At 38.7% G+C, this 17,660-nt stretch overlaps 16 non-coding genes across 16 annotated transcripts; all 16 read left to right on the top strand.

Moving 5' to 3' along the window:
• The first annotated feature begins 7,907 nt into the window (after window positions 1-7,907).
• Window positions 7,908-8,047, top strand: LOC146646270 (U4 spliceosomal RNA). The gene has a single exon (XR_014908951.1). It is a non-coding gene; the product is annotated as a U4 spliceosomal RNA (small nuclear RNA).
• A 509-nt stretch (window positions 8,048-8,556) lies between these two features.
• On the top strand, window positions 8,557-8,694 carry LOC146646271 (U4 spliceosomal RNA). Its single transcript, XR_014908967.1, has one exon. It is a non-coding gene; the product is annotated as a U4 spliceosomal RNA (small nuclear RNA).
• Window positions 8,695-9,043: 349 nt separating this feature from the next.
• Window positions 9,044-9,183, top strand: LOC146646272 (U4 spliceosomal RNA). The gene has a single exon (XR_014908970.1). It is a non-coding gene; the product is annotated as a U4 spliceosomal RNA (small nuclear RNA).
• A 2,651-nt stretch (window positions 9,184-11,834) lies between these two features.
• LOC146646273 (U4 spliceosomal RNA) lies at window positions 11,835-11,974 on the top strand. Its single transcript, XR_014908968.1, has one exon. It is a non-coding gene; the product is annotated as a U4 spliceosomal RNA (small nuclear RNA).
• Window positions 11,975-12,615: 641 nt separating this feature from the next.
• LOC146646274 (U4 spliceosomal RNA) lies at window positions 12,616-12,755 on the top strand. Its single transcript, XR_014908969.1, has one exon. It is a non-coding gene; the product is annotated as a U4 spliceosomal RNA (small nuclear RNA).
• A 185-nt stretch (window positions 12,756-12,940) lies between these two features.
• LOC146646275 (U4 spliceosomal RNA) lies at window positions 12,941-13,080 on the top strand. Its single transcript, XR_014908952.1, has one exon. It is a non-coding gene; the product is annotated as a U4 spliceosomal RNA (small nuclear RNA).
• Window positions 13,081-13,473: 393 nt separating this feature from the next.
• On the top strand, window positions 13,474-13,613 carry LOC146646276 (U4 spliceosomal RNA). The gene has a single exon (XR_014908953.1). It is a non-coding gene; the product is annotated as a U4 spliceosomal RNA (small nuclear RNA).
• Window positions 13,614-14,007: 394 nt separating this feature from the next.
• LOC146646277 (U4 spliceosomal RNA) lies at window positions 14,008-14,147 on the top strand. Its single transcript, XR_014908954.1, has one exon. It is a non-coding gene; the product is annotated as a U4 spliceosomal RNA (small nuclear RNA).
• A 349-nt stretch (window positions 14,148-14,496) lies between these two features.
• Window positions 14,497-14,634, top strand: LOC146646278 (U4 spliceosomal RNA). The gene has a single exon (XR_014908950.1). It is a non-coding gene; the product is annotated as a U4 spliceosomal RNA (small nuclear RNA).
• A 185-nt stretch (window positions 14,635-14,819) lies between these two features.
• LOC146646279 (U4 spliceosomal RNA) lies at window positions 14,820-14,959 on the top strand. The gene has a single exon (XR_014908955.1). It is a non-coding gene; the product is annotated as a U4 spliceosomal RNA (small nuclear RNA).
• A 349-nt stretch (window positions 14,960-15,308) lies between these two features.
• On the top strand, window positions 15,309-15,448 carry LOC146646280 (U4 spliceosomal RNA). Its single transcript, XR_014908956.1, has one exon. It is a non-coding gene; the product is annotated as a U4 spliceosomal RNA (small nuclear RNA).
• Window positions 15,449-15,633: 185 nt separating this feature from the next.
• On the top strand, window positions 15,634-15,773 carry LOC146646281 (U4 spliceosomal RNA). Its single transcript, XR_014908957.1, has one exon. It is a non-coding gene; the product is annotated as a U4 spliceosomal RNA (small nuclear RNA).
• A 349-nt stretch (window positions 15,774-16,122) lies between these two features.
• LOC146646282 (U4 spliceosomal RNA) lies at window positions 16,123-16,260 on the top strand. Its single transcript, XR_014908976.1, has one exon. It is a non-coding gene; the product is annotated as a U4 spliceosomal RNA (small nuclear RNA).
• A 185-nt stretch (window positions 16,261-16,445) lies between these two features.
• Window positions 16,446-16,585, top strand: LOC146646283 (U4 spliceosomal RNA). The gene has a single exon (XR_014908958.1). It is a non-coding gene; the product is annotated as a U4 spliceosomal RNA (small nuclear RNA).
• Window positions 16,586-16,934: 349 nt separating this feature from the next.
• LOC146646284 (U4 spliceosomal RNA) lies at window positions 16,935-17,074 on the top strand. Its single transcript, XR_014908959.1, has one exon. It is a non-coding gene; the product is annotated as a U4 spliceosomal RNA (small nuclear RNA).
• Window positions 17,075-17,259: 185 nt separating this feature from the next.
• On the top strand, window positions 17,260-17,399 carry LOC146646285 (U4 spliceosomal RNA). Its single transcript, XR_014908960.1, has one exon. It is a non-coding gene; the product is annotated as a U4 spliceosomal RNA (small nuclear RNA).
• Window positions 17,400-17,660: the final 261 nt, after the last annotated feature.

Raw genomic sequence — 17,660 nt, forward strand, 5'->3', positions numbered from 1 at the left:
GAGGTCATCAGAGGTCAACCAGCCCCCCCACATTAATTAAATCAAACAAAAGGGGTGTCAATCAACTGTGCTACGTTCAGTGTTGGCAAGGCTGGACTGGGACAAAAAATCGGCCCGGGCATTTTGACTAGAGACCGGCCCACCAGGATAAAGATTGAAAATGTGACGTCATTCAGGGGTAAAACCGCAAAGGATTCTGGGAACTTGTGGCAAGAGGTACTAGCGCACGCAGGCTTTCAATTGAACTCAGTTACACAGCGATAAAAAGAAACCCAAAAAATGTCAAGAAGCTGTTGTATTATTAACTGCAATAGCCGGTTGCATGACAGCCATGGGAAGCCGACGGGTAAAGAGATCGTTTTTTTTTTTATCGGATTACGTCATTGAAGAGAAATTTTTTAAGCCATGTTTCCGAAGTAAGACCAGTGACCTGAAGTTTCTAAAAACTTCATGAGTGTATGCACTCACTCCAAGAACCGTATAATTATAAATCTGAGCGTGGTGAAAGTTGGGCAGCACGCTAACGTCTTTTGTCCACTCTGTGTGCTCGTAAGGGTCTGACCCTTTCACTCCTTTGATTTTTTCCTCGTATCTTTTCTTTGTCTTTTCATCGAGTCTGTCTTTGTACGGACCGGCATTGTTCTCCTTCGTTTTGTACATACCTTTTTGGGGGGCAAAGAAAAAACAAGAAGGTATTGGAACCGGAGAATGAACGTTTTGCGGTGCTGCAAATGCTTGCATTTGATGCGGTACTTTGATTGTTTTGCCACGAGTTCCCGGCATGCAATGCGCGAAAATCACGTGATTGCTAAACAAGGGGGCGGGTGCATCCGGCCTCCTCGGCTGTAATTGGTCCAGCCCAGAGTCGATCATGACCAACTGGCCAATCCAACACCTTTCATTATATATACCCTTCCTAAAAAAAAAAAAAATCCATCGGCCCATAAAAACAAAAAATCACCAACAGCCCACCGGGCAAATGCCCGGTATGCCCGATGGCCAGTCCAGCTATGAGTGTTGGGGAGTAACGGAATACATGTACCGCCGTTACGTATTTAAAATACAAAATATGAGTAACTGTATTCCGTTACAGTTACCGTTTAAAAAGGTGGTATTCAGAGTACAGTTACTTTGTTGAAATAAATGGATTACACTGCGGTACTTTCCTGTTTCATTTTGTCGCAGGTCAGGACTGTTTGGGTTTTGTTTGACAGCTACGTTCTGTTGTTCCAGGCGGCAGCGTTACGGTTGCCATGGTTACAGGGCGACGCGCTCTCTCTCTCTGCGACTGTGTGTTTCCTAGGTGAGAGAGCGCCTTTTCGTTGTTGTTGTTGTGCTAAGCTAACAGGCAGAATGCTACAAGCATAGCGATTCGAATCCACTTAACGGCTACCCTGAGGTACCCCTGAGCAAGGTACCGTCCCTACACACTGCTCCCCGGGCGCCTGCTTAGTGGGCTACCCACTGCTTCACTGAGTGAATGGGTCAAATGCAGAGAAAAAACAAGTAATTTCCCCATGGGGATCAATAAAGTATCCATTATTATTATTATTATTATTAAAGAATGTAGCATCATGGGCAGTGTAGTCCGTGCTGCAGGGAGAATGGACTGCCATACACGTTATGGGTCTGTGAGCGCGAGGAGGGAGAAAAAGGGGAGTGGAAAGGTACGAGTTGTCATCGAGGAAAAACGGGAGCTGGAAGCATGTAAATATAATAATAACCACTTCAGCCAAGAAGAGTGCCTGATGAGCCCAGTTGTAAGTAAGCTATTAAGACTCGACTGTACACCGTGTTCGTGTTTTCCTCCGAAAACAATAAGTTCCGTTGGAGCAGTCTTTCAACGCCTCTCTCTGTCTCTCGCAAGAAAAGTTGACCCACACAACAAAGTAGAGCTAGTTTTCGGCGACAAGCCGACAGGGACCCCGCCGTATTAGTCAGAGGTCCCTTTACTACAGTTCGGAGTCGCGGACCTTCAGTAATAGTAATAAATCACACAGCAATAGTACATTCACGTTGTTGTAAAAAGCATGATAATATATTAAGTAATCCAAAGTATTCAGAATACGTTACTGTCATTGAGTAACGTAACGGAATACGTTACAGAATACATTTTGGGGCATGTATTCTGTATTCTGTAATGGAATACATTTTAAAAGTAACCTTCCCAACACTGGCTACGTTTGTGCTGGTTTGTGCTGCTAAAATTTTTGCTTGTGCTGCTTCTGTTTTAAAGATATTAATGAAAATGTAAAGGTCAAAAGAAGTCACTTGGATGAGTGACGAAACGTTTCTCCAACTGAAAATGTCCAGATGAACAGAATCAACCTTTTGGGATTTACTTACCTGGATGATTAAGCACGCATCAAGACGTTATTTTATTAAAATTTTTAAAATGTTAGCAGCGCAAACAAAAACGTTTGCAGCACAAACCAGCACAAACGCTTGACATCAATTTTGTTTGATTCCATTAATATGGGGTGGCTGGTTGACCTCTGTTGACCTCTAGAAATCTTTGTTAATATCTTTAAAATGATAGCGGCACAAACAAAAATTTTTGCAGCACAAACCAGCACAAACGTAGCACAAACGTAGCACAAACGTTTGACATCAATTTTGTTTGATTTGGGTAATGTGAGGGGGCTGGTTGACCTTTTGACCTTTACCTTTTCATTAATATCTTTAAAACAGAGGCAGCATAAAGGAAAATTTTAGCAGCACAAACCAGCACAAACCTAGCACAGTTGATTGACACCCATTTTGTTTGATTTAATTAATGTGGGGGGGCTGGTTGACCTCTGATGACCTCTAGAAATTTTTATTAATATCTTTAAAATGATAGTAGCACAAACGAAAATTTTTGCAGCACAAACGTAGCACAAACGTTTGATACCACTTTTGTTGGATTTGAAGACAGTCAGCTGTGATATATGGGGCGCCGTTTGTAAAGTGAAACATGCTTTTTCGAGTAATTCTTTACAACATTTAGTAAAATATTTGTAACTTTTCATCAAATGTTAAATATTAAATCTAAATGTTAAATATTATATTTAAATCTAAATGTTAAATGTTAAATCTAAATGTTAAATGTTAAATCTAAATGTTTAGGCTAATATGCAAATTTATTGTACGGATCAACGGAAATTCCAAAATAAAAGCTTCCCGAAAACCTCTGGTGCAAAATTGTGTCTGTTCTCCTCCTCACTTCTCCCCGCCATGTGCTGCTTCACTTCTTGCCTACGAGCATGTCCAGCGATTTTGCTGGACATGTGCTGCAGCGATTGTAAAGTGGAGACTGCAGCTGCTAAGAGTGCACTACTGCTGAACCTTTGGAGGGCCGACAAAACGGATCTTCCGATGTTTTCAGCTAAATCGCCGGACGTGCTTTCTCATGGTCGGGTTATGGCTGAATTCCAGTGGAATGACGGTCCCGCCATAATAGACGTTCCAGCCATGTGTTCCAGCCCTAAACCTAACCTTAGCCCTTACTATAACCTTATTCCCAACCTTTACTAGCAGTTAAATGACGTAAAATAGTGTTTTCCAAAGCAATTTTTAGAAAATGAAAGAACATCTGTAGATTGATTCCAAACGGTTCTCATGTGCTCTCCTTTTTCCGATGCCGTCATTTAGGAACGTGTTGGGTACCCGAAAGCATAAAATGTTGACAATTTGTCACCTAGCGAAAATTATTACGCTTTGGGAGTGAGAACGTGTCTGACCACTACCGGCACACTTTTGCACCGGAGGTTTTCGGAAAGCTTTTATTTTGGTATTTCCGCTGATCTGTGCAATACATTTGCATGTTAGCCTAAACATTTAGATTTAAAATTTAGCATTTAGATTTAACATTTAGATTTAACATTTAACATTTGGATTTAACGTTTAGATTTAGATTTAAATATAATATTTAGATTTAACATTTAACAAAAAACAAGAATCAAAAACCTGCCATTATTATAAGATTTTTTAATAGGAAGCAGAAGAAAGAGCTTCTGAAGCAAGGAAGAAAGTTGAAAGGAACGAATGTGTACGTTAATGAATACCTAATCAAGAAAAACGCAGATATTGCAAGACAAGCAAGATTATTAAGAAAACAGAAGAAAATACAGTCAACCTGGACATCAGATTGTAAGGTGTTCATTAAGTTAAATGGAACACCGGAGCAGGCAAAGGTCTTAGTCATTAAAGAGCTGACAGAATTAGAAAAATACGGCTGATAAAATGTAAGGCAAAGCATTGGGATGGTCGATGGTACTTTCAATGAATTGTCAAATTGGTTGGTACTTGGCTTAGACAAAGTATTGTTAAAGGTGATGGTATGTGGATAAGATATATAATAAAGTCAGATGTCTGACAGATTTCAAGTAACAAATCAAATGGATGTTGAAAGTGGGACACTGGGGTATGATAGCAATATAGATCCTGACTGTAATTTTTTTTACCAAAATGTTAAAGGACTGTAATTATTATACAATGGAACTATTTAATAGGAACCTAGAGTGGGGTAAGAATATAACCATGGTTCATTTCAATAGTAGAAGTCTATATGCAAACTTTCAATTTATTAAAGAATATATAGCACAGTTTAATCAACCATTTGGTGTAATAGCAATATCAGAGACTTGGATAAACACTGGAAAAGAAGAGGATTTTGAGATAGAGGGATATGAATTCCTCCACTTAGATAGGACTAATAAAAAAGGAGGTGGGGTGGCACTCTATGTTGATAAAAATTTAAGGTTTGAAAAAATGAGAAGAATGACGAGGGTGGTAGATGGAGTGATGGAATGTATAACAGTGGAAATAAATATGAAAAAACAGAAAAATATGATTGTCAGTTGCATATATAGAGCACCAGGGTCAAAGATTGAGACTTTTAAGGACATTATGGAGGACTTGTATACAAATCTGAATCAGAAAAGAATGTTTATCTGTGGAGACTTTAATATTGATTTATTGAACCCAAATCATAATAAGAGAATTGAAGAATTTATTGATTCAATGTATTGTATGGGATTATTTCCCCTGATAACAAGACCGACGAGAATAACCACTCATGGTGCAACTCTATTAGATAATATTTTTACAAATGTAATGGAAGAAAATATAAAAGGGGGGATATTGATAAATGATATAAGTGACTTACCAGTTTTTGTAACTTATGACTGTTGCTATGAAGTTCATAGAAATGAATGTAAGACAATATATAAAACAATTAGAACAGAAAAGACAATGCAGTGTCTCAAAAATGAGTTAATAAAACAAGATTGGACTATTGTATATAAACACAAGGATGTCAATAAAGCCTATGAGGCATTCTTAAGCATATTCGTGGCCTTATTAGAGGAAAACAGCCTACTCATTGAAGTCAACAGGAAAGACAAGTATGCAGGAAGACCATGGATGACAAAGGGACTGCAAAATGCCTGTAAAAAAAACCCCCATCTTATATAGATAATTCATTAAAAAGAGAACTACAGAATCTGAAAATAAATATAAAAAGTATAAAAATAAATTAACTAACATAATGAGAACTTGTAAAAAAGAATACTTCATCAAAAAGTTAGAAGATAATAAAGATAGCATGAAAGGGATATGGAAGGTATTAAATAGTATAATAAAAAATGGACCAAGGACTACTGACTACCCTGGGTATTTTACGGAAGGGACAAATACTATTAGTAAAATGAACGAAGTAGTAAATGGATTCAATGAATTTTTTGTAAATATAGGGCCAAAACTGGCTGCGGAAATAAAGGTTGATATGATAGAAAGGGAGACTGGAGGAAACATTGAAAGGAATGCAAGTTCAATGTTTTTAAGAGCAGTGGAAGAGAAGGAGATATATGATATTGTCAGTGGACTTAAGAACAAAACAAGTACTGACTGTCATGATATTGATATGTTAACGGTAAAGAGAGTAATTGATGGTATTGTAAAACCACTACAATATATTTTTAATTTGTCTTTCCAGGAAGGGGTTTTTCCACAAAAAATGAAAGTTGCAAAAATTATTCCCATTTATAAATCAGGTGAAAAGCATTGTTTTACAAATTATAGACCAGTGTCGGTACTCTCCCAGTTTTCTAAGATACTGGAAAAACTATTTCTAAAAAGATTTGATAGCTTTGTGGATAAACATGATTTGTTGGCAAATTGCCAGTATGGGTTTAGAAATAATAGATCAACAATTTTGGCATTGATGGATTTAATGGAAGAAATAACAGAATGTATGGATAACAAGAAGTATGCACTTGGAGTCTTTCTAGATCTAAAAAAAGCATTGATACTGTTGACCACGAAATTCTAAAAATCAAACTGGAAAAATATGGGTTCAGGGGTGTGGTACTGGATTGGATACACAGCTATGTGATGAATCGACAGCAATATGTACAAATAAATGAGTTTAAATCTAAATTGATGGATATTGAATGTGGAGTACCTCAAGGATCAGTATTAGGTCCGAAAATGTTTATTATGTATATAAATGATATTTGTAAAGTATCGAAGATACTGAAGTTTGTAATTTTTGCAGATGATACCAATATACTTTGTTCAGGTGCGGAATTTCAACAGGTTTTGGAGGTGATCACACAGGAGTTAAAGATATTAAAGAAGTGGTTTGATAGAAACAAATTGTCCTTAAATTTAAATAAAACAAAATTTATGTTATTCGGAAACTATAAGAAAAACATTAACATTGAAATTTGTGTCGATAATATATATCTAGAAAGGGTTAATGCCATAAAATTTCTTGGTGTGATCATTGATCAAAAGGCCTGTTGGAAATCACACATCACTTATGTGAGGGGAAAGTTAGCACGGGGCATTGCTGTCTTGGGGAAAGTAAAACAATTTCTGGATAGGAAAACATTGTATATGTTATATTGTGCTTTGCTATTACCATACATGAGTTATTGTGTAGAGGTTTGGGGAAATACATATAAAAGTAATATTCAGACTATAATCATAATGCAGAATGGGGCCATTAGACTAATAAATCAGGAGGGGTATAGGGGTCACACAAATGCACTCTTTATTAGGACGCAAGCTATAAAATTCCAGGATCTGGTGAAGTTTAAAACAGTGCAAATAATATATAAGGTAAGGAAAGGAATGCTCCCAATCGAAATAAGTAAATGGTTCTTAGAAAGAGAAGGGAGGTATAATTTTAGAGGGAAGTGGAATTTAAAATTACAAAGAGTAAGAACAACATTGAAAAGGATGTCTATTTCAATAGCGGGAGTTAAATTCTGGAATGAGTTAAAAGAAGAAATAAAAGTCAGTAGTGATATAAAACAGTTTAAAATAAAACTCAAAAAAGAAATATTTAATAAGTATAAGAATGAAGAAAATGCAATTAACCCAAGACAGCAGTCAAACTCATGTTTATTTTCTTCTGCAAATTAGCAAATCTAAATATAGTTTTAGTTGAACATGTGAAAATATTTTTTTGAGATGTTATGTTCTAAGTTGAAGACATTGTATACGTTTTTGTTGTTCAAATTTAGATGATGAGGATGTAAACCTGAGGGGGTAGGGCTAAATAAGTATATACTTCTGCCTACTCCTTTTCAAACAACTGTATGGAATGATTTTATGAAATGTTGGTGAATGTATATGTTTAAAATAAAAAAGAACTGAACTGAACATTTAGATTTAAATATAATATTTAGATTTAACATTTAGATTGAATATTTGACATTTAGATTTAGCATTTAAAATTCTGTTTTAAATATGAAAAGTTACAAATATTTTACTAAATGTTGTAAAAAATGACTTGTGTTGAGCTAAATGTGGAAAAATGTTGCCGTTAATTTCAGCATGTTTCACTTTACAAACGGCGCCCTATAGTGATACGAGTTTTGATTCATACCCAGCTGAAAAGTTGAAACTCACTGGTCATTCTTGTGCAGAGGCAATTTCATAGTCTATGAAGTTCTACTGAGACGTGATTATTGCTGGTTGAAAACTTTAACCAATTCCCGCCTTGATGACTTGAAACACAGTCAGCTATGGCAATTTTTGCTGGTCTCTCAGGAGACTTTGTAAGTGGTTTCAATGTTAATTTCTGGCGTTTTCAATTTCCTATTTCTATCCATTGCTTTTGTTGAGGGGAAGGTGTCTGGTATTATCAAACCCAATCAGTTCTTGCATCATTTAACATTTGACAGTGCTGTGATGCGCCTTGATGACTCGCCTTGATGACTTGAAACAGTCAGCTCTTCCTCTACACCCTCCCACAATTTTTGCACATGTTGAGGAGCGTGTCAGGCTACATTTCACTGTGTGTTATACTTGTATGACTATGCATGTGACAAATAAAGAACCTTGAACCTTGAGTGAAGCAAAGTATTGACCCTTTGCTCTTGGTCAATGCATACAATTAACTGAACCAATAAATGGGCGGGATTTCCAAATGATCAACCAATCACGTGAGTAATCCCCCAATTCAAACCCAGTTAGTTCCTGCATCACCCAACATTTGAAAGTGCACCATCAGTGATGTGAGTGTTGATTCATACCCAGCTGAAAAGCTGAAACTCACTGGTTATTCTTGTGCAGAGGCAATTTCATAGTCTATGAAGTTCTACTGAGACGTGATTATTGCTGGTTGAAAACTTTAACCAATTCCCGCCTTGATGACTTGAAACAGTCAGCTATGGCAATTTTTGCTGGTCTCTCAGGAGACTTTGTCATTTGTTTCAATGTTAATTTCTGGCGTTTTCAATTTACGATGTCTATCCGTCATACTTATTGAGGGAAGTTGTCAGGTATTAGGAGATCTTGACAAAATTAACACAAGATGGGATTAAAGTCCTTCTTCGAGTGAAGCAAAGTATTGACCCTTTGCTCCTGGTCAATGCATACAATTAACTGAGCCAATAAATGGGCGGGATTTCCAAATGGTCAACCAATCACGTGAGTAATCCCCCAATTCAAACCCAGTTAGTTCCTGCATCACCCAACATTTGAAAGTGCACCATCAGTGATGTGAGTGTTGATTCATACCCACCTGAAAAGCTGAAACTCACTGGTTATTCTTGTGCAGAGGCAATTTCATAGTCTATGAAGTTCTACTGAGACGTGATTATTGCTGGTTGAAAACTTTAACCAATTCCCGCCTTGATGACTTGAAACACAGTCAGCTATGGAGGTTTTTGCTGGTCTCTCAGGAGACTTCAATTAGATTTATTTGTTGTCCCACAAGGGGAAATTAGTTTAGCAGCAGGAGGATAAGAACAAACAGAACAATACTATAAAACAATAATAATGATAGAAAGTTCAAGGACAATTATTTGCCATTAAGGAGACAAGACGCAGTAGGGATAAAAGAGACCTGGAGTCTTTTAGTCCTCCTTGGAGGTACTCTAAAACGGCGGCCGGAAGGCAACAACTCAAACTCACTGTGAAGTGGATGGTTCACACAATTAATAATAGAATGAGCCTTTCTAAGCACATTTCTATTGTAAATGGCCAAAAGTCCATCTTGCCAGCGCCCTGAAATTTTGCTAGCAGTTTTTACCAGAAGTCCCAACCGATTCTTATTCTTCACCGTCAGGTTACCAAACCATGCAGCGATACAAAAAGACATCACAGATTCGATAAAACTTCTATAAAACAAGGACAACATCTCAGATGAGACGTTAAAAGATCTCATTTTCCTTAAAAAGAACAGTCTTTGTTGAACTTTTTTAGTAGTGGCATCAGCATGAGATTCAAAACACAGTTTATGGTCAAGTACCACACCTAGATATTTATAACTCTCAACGATCCCAATATCGGCAGTTTTAATGATAGTGGGTGATGAGCTATAAGAGGACTTCCTAAAATCAATAATCATGTCTTTAGTTTTTGACACGTTAAGTGAGAGGAAGGACTCATCACACCAATTCACAAAATCATCTACAACCTGTCCATGGCCTGACTCGTCCCCCACTAGAAGACTGACGATCACTGTGTCATCAGCAAACTTCAGGATGTGTCTGTTTGTGAAATTGCTGCGACACTCATTTGTGTACAGAATGAACAGAAGGGGAGAGAGGCAACAACCCTGGGGTGATCCAGTAGAGGAGGAGAGCACATCAGAAAAGACATGATTTACCCTCACACATTGTGACCTATTAGTCAGAAAGTCTGTCACCCAGCCGACCAGACTAGTGTCAAGCTTGAAATGATTGTAAAGCCTGTCAGCAAGTAAGAGGGGTTGAATTGTATTAAATGCAGATGAAAAGTCAGCAAATAATAATCTTGCATGGGTGTGGGGGGCCTCAAGATGCTTATACAAGAGATGCAGGAGTGTGACAGCAGCATCCTCCACACCTCTCCCTGCTCTATAGGCAAACTGGAAGGGGTCAAGATGGTGTTCAACATGCATTAAAATCTCCTTCTTAATTATCTTCTCAAATGTCTTCATCACTAAAGAAGTCAGAGCCACAGGCCTAAAATCATTCAGTGCCTTAGGAGAACTGCCCTTAGCAACAGGAACAATGATCGCATGTTTCCAAATTTTAGGTACTGTCTGTAGCTCTAAAGAAAGTGAGAAGATATAGTGAAAAATCCCACTCAGCTGATCAGCACAAGTTCTCAGTACCTGTCCACAGATGTTGTCAGGTCCAGGACTCTTGCTTTTGGTATGTCTAAAAAGATTAGCTACCCCTGTCTCATCAATACAAATAGATGGGGGAGTGATGGTCTTTTCCCTCAGTGTGCTGGTCTGCCTAGAACAATCATAGTTCTCAAAACGAAGGTAAAAACTGTTAGGACTGTCTGCCAGATGTTTGTCAGAGGTAAACCCCTCTAAGGTAATGCTGCTTTTACCTTTCGTCTGTAACCCTGCCATTGTTTTCATACCAAGCCAAGCTCTTTGTAATTTGTTTCAATGTTAATTTCTGGCGTTTTCAATTTCCTATTTCTATCCGTTGCTTTTGTTGAGGGAAGGTGTCTGGTATTATCAAACCCAATCAGTTCTTGCATCACCCAACATTTGACAGTGCTGTGATGCGCTTTGATGACTCGCCTTGATGACTTGAAACAGTCAGCTATGGCAATTTTTGCTGGTCTCTCAGGAGACTTTGTCATTTGTTTCAATGTTAAATTCTGGTGTTTTCAATTTACCATGTCTATCCGTCATACTTATTGAGGGAAGTTGTCAGGTATTAGGAGATCTTGACAAATTTAACACAAGATGGGATTGAAGTCTTTCTTCGAGTGAAGTAAAGTTGTAGGAGCCATGTGAGTTATTTCCGTCTGACTAAGTGGGTTGGTTTAAATGGACTCACTGTATTGGTGCATGGGTGTGGGGCGTGTCTCATGGGTGTGGTATAAGGTAAATGTGGTTGCACTCACTTGTGCACAGCACCTGATGTGATGAGCAGAAGGTAGGGTGAGCACGAGGCAAAACTTTCTGTTGACCGCAACATAGCGCAACATACCGCAATTTGAATGATTTGATATTCTGTGCGTTTGTTTGACAGTTGATCCCATGTGCTGATTTGTAGTTTGGACAGTGGCATGTGTAAATAAAGAAGCAAATGATACAGAAGTGTTTTGTGCGTTAATTGTTGCGCGTCATCGGTGTCCTCATGTTTAGCCTGCCGCGGCCACTGGTTGGAAGAGCCGCAACAAAAGTATTGACCCTTTGCTCTTGGTCAATGCATACAATTAACTGAGCCAATAAATGGGCGGGATTTCCAAATGATCAACCAATCACGTGAGTAATCCCCCAATTCAAACCCAGTTAGTTCCTGCATCACCCAACATTTGAAAGTGCACCATCAGTGATGTGAGTGTTGATTCATACCCACCTGAAAAGCTGAAATTCACTGGTCATTCTTGTGCAGAGGCAATTTCGTAGTCTATGAAGTTCTACTGAGACGTGATTATTGCTGGTTGAAAACTTTAACCAATTCCCGCTTTGATGACTTGTAACACAGGCAGCTATGGCAATTTTTGCTGGTCTCTCAGGAGACATTGTAATTTGTTTCAATGTTAATTTCTGGCGTTTTCAATTTCCTATTTCTATCCGTTGCTTTTGTTGAGGGGAAGGTGTCTGGTATTATCAAACCCAATCAGTTCTTGCATCACCTAGTGATGGGCAGATGAAGCCCCATGAAGCACTGAAGCTTTTCATCCAATTGGTTCACCCCAATGCGAAGCTTCATGAAGCTTCATTTGCTCTAGCAGGACACCTACTGGACGTAAAAATAATAGCTGGCATGAATTTGAAGAGTGTGGCATTTTGCACACAGCCTGTAAATGTCAACAACAAAAGGAGTGTGTAAAACACCTATAGTGTAGTGATGGCAGTATACTGTGTATATTTATGCTGGCAGTATGGAAAATGATTATTTGCGGCAAAGTTCGAACCGCTTCATGAACCAGTCACGTGGTACAGCCGGGCAGCGAGGCTTCGGACGTCATCATTTTCAGCTCCTCCCATAAATGAAGCAAGCCTCGATACGCGCTTCGCGGAAACGCCCCCTCCATTACTCGACACACGCTCCGAAGCCTCGATACAGAACGTCCCATCACTAGCATCACCCAACATTTGACAGCACTGTGATGCGAGTGTTGATTCATACCCACCTGAAAAGCTGAAACTCAATGGTCATTCTTGTGCAGAGGCAATTTCGTAGTCTATGAAGTTCTACTGAGACGTGATTATTGCTGGTTGAAAACTTTAACCAATTCCCGCTTTGATGACTTGTAACACAGGCAGCTATGGCAATTTTTGCTGGTCTCTCAGGAGACTTTGTAATTTGTTTCAATGTTAATTTCTGGCGTTTTCAATTTCCTATTTCTATCCGTTGCTTTTGTTGAGGGGAAGGTGTCTGGTATTATCAAACCCAATCAGTTCTTGCATCACCCAACATTTGACAGCACTGTGATGCGAGTGTTGATTCATACCCACCTGAAAAGCTGAAACTCAATGGTCATTCTTGTGCAGAGGCAATTTCATAGTCTATGAAGTTCTACTGAGACGTGATTATTGCTGGTTGAAAACTTTAACCAATTCCCGCCTTGATGACTTGAAACACAGTCAGCTATGGCAATTTTTGCTGGTCTCTCAGGAGACTTTGTCATTTGTTTCAATGTTAATTTCTGGCGTTTTCAATTTCCTATTTCTATCCGTTGCTTTTGTTGAGGGAAGGTGTCTGGTATTATCAAACCCAATCAGTTCTTGCATCATTTAACATTTGACAGCACTGTGATTTGCCTTGTTGACTCGCCTTGATGACTTGAAACAGTCAGCTATGGCAATTTTTGCTGGTCTCTCAGGAGACTTTGTAATTTGTTTCAATGTTAATTTCTGGCGTTTTCAATTTCCTATTTCTATCCGTTGCTTTTTTTGAGGGGAAGGTGTCTGGTATTATCAAACCCAATCAGTTCTTGCATCACCCAACATTTGACAGCACTGTGATGCGAGTGTTGATTCATACCCACCTGAAAAGCTGAAACTCAATGGTCATTCTTGTGCAGAGGCAATTTCATAGTCTATGAAGTTCTACTGAGACGTGATTATTGCTGGTTGAAAACTTTAACCAATTCCCGCCTTGATGACTTGAAACACAGTCAGCTATGGCAATTTTTGCTGGTCTCTCAGGAGACTTTGTAATTTGTTTCAATGTTAATTTCTGGCGTTTTCAATTTCCTATTTCTATCCGTTGCTTTTGTTGAGGGAAGGTGTCTGGTATTATCAAACCCAATCAGTTCTTGCATCATTTAACATTTGACAGCACTGTGATGCGTCTTGATGACTCGCCTTGATGACTTGAAACACAGTCAGCTATGGCAATTTTTGCTGGTCTCTCAGGAGACTTTGTAATTTGTTTCAATGTTAATTTCTGGCGTTTTCAATTTACTATTTCTATCCGTTGCTTTTGTTGAGGGAAGGTGTCTGGTATTATCAAACCCAATCAGTTCTTGCATCACCCAACATTTGACAGCACTGTGATGCGAGTGTTGATTCATACCCACCTGAAAAGCTGAAACTCAATGGTCATTCTTGTGCAGAGGCAATTTCATAGTCTATGAAGTTCTACTGAGACGTGATTATTGCTGGTTGAAAACTTTAACCAATTCCCGCCTTGATGACTTGAAACACAGTCAGCTATGGCAATTTTTGCTGGTCTCTCAGGAGACTTTGTCATTTGTTTCAATGTTAATTTCTGGCGTTTTCAATTTACGATGTCTATCCGTCATCCTTATTGAGGGAAGTTGTCAGGTATTAGGAGATCTTGACAAAATTAACACAAGATGGGATTAAAGTCCTTCTTCGAGTGAAGCAAAGTATTGACCCTTTGCTCTTGGTCAATGCATACAATTAACTGAACCAATAAATGGGCGGGATTTCCAAATGATCAACCAATCACGTGAGTAATCCCCCAATTCAAACCCAGTTAGTTCCTGCATCACCCAACATTTGAAAGTGCACCATCAGTGATGTGAGTGTTGATTCATACCCACCTGAAAAGCTGAAACTCACTGGTTATTCTTGTGCAGAGGCAATTTCATAGTCTATGAAGTTCTACTGAGATGTGATTATTGCTGGTTGAAAACTTTAACCAATTCCCGCCTTGATGACTTGAAACAGTCAGCTATGGCAATTTTTGCTGGTCTCTCAGGAGACTTTGTAATTTGTTTCAATGTTAATTTCTGGCGTCTTCAATTTCCTATTTCTATCCGTTGCTTTTGTTGAGGGGAAGGTGTCTGGTATTATCAAACCCAATCAGTTCTTGCATCACCCAACATTTGACAGCACTGTGATGCGAGTGTTGATTCATACCCACCTGAAAAGCTGAAACTCAATGGTCATTCTTGTGCAGAGGCAATTTCATAGTCTATGAAGTTCTACTGAGACGTGATTATTGCTGGTTGAAAACTTTAACCAATTCCCGCCTTGATGACTTGAAACACAGTCAGCTATGGCAATTTTTGCTGGTCTCTCAGGAGACTTTGTCATTTGTTTCAATGTTAATTTCTGGCGTTTTCAATTTACGATGTCTATCCGTCATACTTATTGAGGGAAGTTGTCAGGTATTAGGAGATCTTGACAAAATTAACACAAGATGGGATTAAAGTCCTTCTTCGAGTGAAGCAAAGTATTGACCCTTTGCTCTTGGTCAATGCATACAATTAACTGAACCAATAAATGGGCGGGATTTCCAAATGATCAACCAATCACGTGAGTAATCCCCCAATTCAAACCCAGTTAGTTCCTGCATCACCCAACATTTGAAAGTGCACCATCAGTGATGTGAGTGTTGATTCATACCCACCTGAAAAGCTGAACCTCACTGGTTATTCTTGTGCAGAGGCAATTTCATAGTCTATGAAGTTCTACTGAGACGTGATTATTGCTGGTTGAAAACTTTAACCAATTCCCGCCTTGATGACTTGAAACACAGTCAGCTATGGCAATTTTTGCTGGTCTCTCAGGAGACTTTGTAATTTGTTTCAATGTTAATTTCTGGCGTTTTCAATTTCCTATTTCTATCCGTTGCTTTTGTTGAGGGGAAGGTGTCTGGTATTATCAAACCCAATCAGTTCTTGCATCACCCAACATTTGACAGCACTGTGATGCGAGTGTTGATTCATACCCACCTGAAAAGCTGAAACTCAATGGTCATTCTTGTGCAGAGGCAATTTCATAGTCTATGAAGTTCTACTGAGACGTGATTATTGCTGGTTGAAAACTTTAACCAATTCCCGCCTTGATGACTTGAAACACAGTCAGCTATGGCAATTTTTGCTGGTCTCTCAGGAGACTTTGTCATTTGTTTCAATGTTAATTTCTGGCGTTTTCAATTTACGATGTCTATCCGTCATCCTTATTGAGGGAAGTTGTCAGGTATTAGGAGATCTTGACAAAATTAACACAAGATGGGATTAAAGTCCTTCTTCGAGTGAAGCAAAGTATTGACCCTTTGCTCTTGGTCAATGCATACAATTAACTGAACCAATAAATGGGCGGGATTTCCAAATGATCAACCAATCACGTGAGTAATCCCCCAATTCAAACCCAGTTAGTTCCTGCATCACCCAACTTTTGAAAGTGCACCATCAGTGATGTGAGTGTTGATTCATACCCACCTGAAAAGCTGAAACTCACTGGTTATTCTTGTGCAGAGGCAATTTCATAGTCTATGAAGTTCTACTGAGACGTGATTATTGCTGGTTGAAAACTTTAACCAATTCCCGCCTTGATGACTTGAAACAGTCAGCTATGGCAATTTTTGCTGGTCTCTCAGGAGACTTTGTAATTTGTTTCAATGTTAATTTCTGGCGTCTTCAATTTCCTATTTCTGTCCGTTGCTTTTGTTGAGGGGAAGGTGTCTGGTATTATCAAACCCAATCAGTTCTTGCATCACCCAACATTTGACAGCACTGTGATGCGAGTGTTGATTCATACCCACCTGAAAAGCTGAAACTCAATGGTCATTCTTGTGCAGAGGCAATTTCATAGTCTATGAAGTTCTACTGAGACGTGATTATTGCTGGTTGAAAACTTTAACCAATTCCCGCCTTGATGACTTGAAACACAGTCAGCTATGGCAATTTTTGCTGGTCTCTCAGGAGACTTTGTCATTTGTTTCAATGTTAATTTCTGGCGTTTTCAATTTACGATGTCTATCCGTCATACTTATTGAGGGAAGTTGTCAGGTATTAGGAGATCTTGACAAAATTAACACAAGATGGGATTAAAGTCCTTCTTCGAGTGAAGCAAAGTATTGACCCTTTGCTCTTGGTCAATGCATACAATTAACTGAACCAATAAATGGGCAGGATTTCCAAATGATCAACCAATCACGTGAGTAATCCCCCAATTCAAACCCAGTTAGTTCCTGCATCACCCAACATTTGAAAGTGCACCATCAGTGATGTGAGTGTTGATTCATACCCACCTGAAAAGCTGAACCTCACTGGTTATTCTTGTGCAGAGGCAATTTCATAGTCTATGAAGTTCTACTGAGACGTGATTATTGCTGGTTGAAAACTTTAACCAATTCCCGCCTTGATGACTTGAAACACAGTCAGCTATGGCAATTTTTGCTGGTCTCTCAGGAGACTTTGTCATTTGTTTCAATGTTAATTTCTGGCGTTTTCAATTTCCTATTTCTATCCGTTGCTTTTGTTGAGGGGAAGGTGTCTGGTATTATCAAACCCAATCAGTTCTTGCATCACCCAACATTTGACAGCACTGTGATGCGAGTGTTGATTCATACCCACCTGAAAAGCTGAAACTCAATGGTCATTCTTGTGCAGAGGCAATTTCATAGTCTATGAAGTTCTACTGAGACGTGATTATTGCTGGTTGAAAACTTTAACCAATTCCCGCCTTGATGACTTGAAACACAGTCAGCTATGGCAATTTTTGCTGGTCTCTCAGGAGACTTTGTCATTTGTTTCAATGTTAATTTCTGGCGTTTTCAATTTCCTATTTCTATCCGTTGCTTTTGTTGAGGGAAGGTGTCTGGTATTATCAAACCCAATCAGTTCTTGCATCATTTAACATTTGACAGCACTGTGATGCGCCTTGATGACTCGCCTTGATGACTTGAAACACAGTCAGCTATGGCAATTTTTGCTGGTCTCTCAGGAGACTTTGTAATTTGTTTCAATGTTAATTTCTGGCGTTTTCAATTTCCTATTTC

The sequence above is a fragment of the Rhamphochromis longiceps genome, linkage group LG19, assembly GCF_057381845.1.
Source record: "Rhamphochromis longiceps isolate RC_006_pf linkage group LG19, R_longiceps_female_GT1.1, whole genome shotgun sequence".
Lineage (NCBI taxonomy): Eukaryota > Metazoa > Chordata > Actinopteri > Cichliformes > Cichlidae > Rhamphochromis > Rhamphochromis longiceps.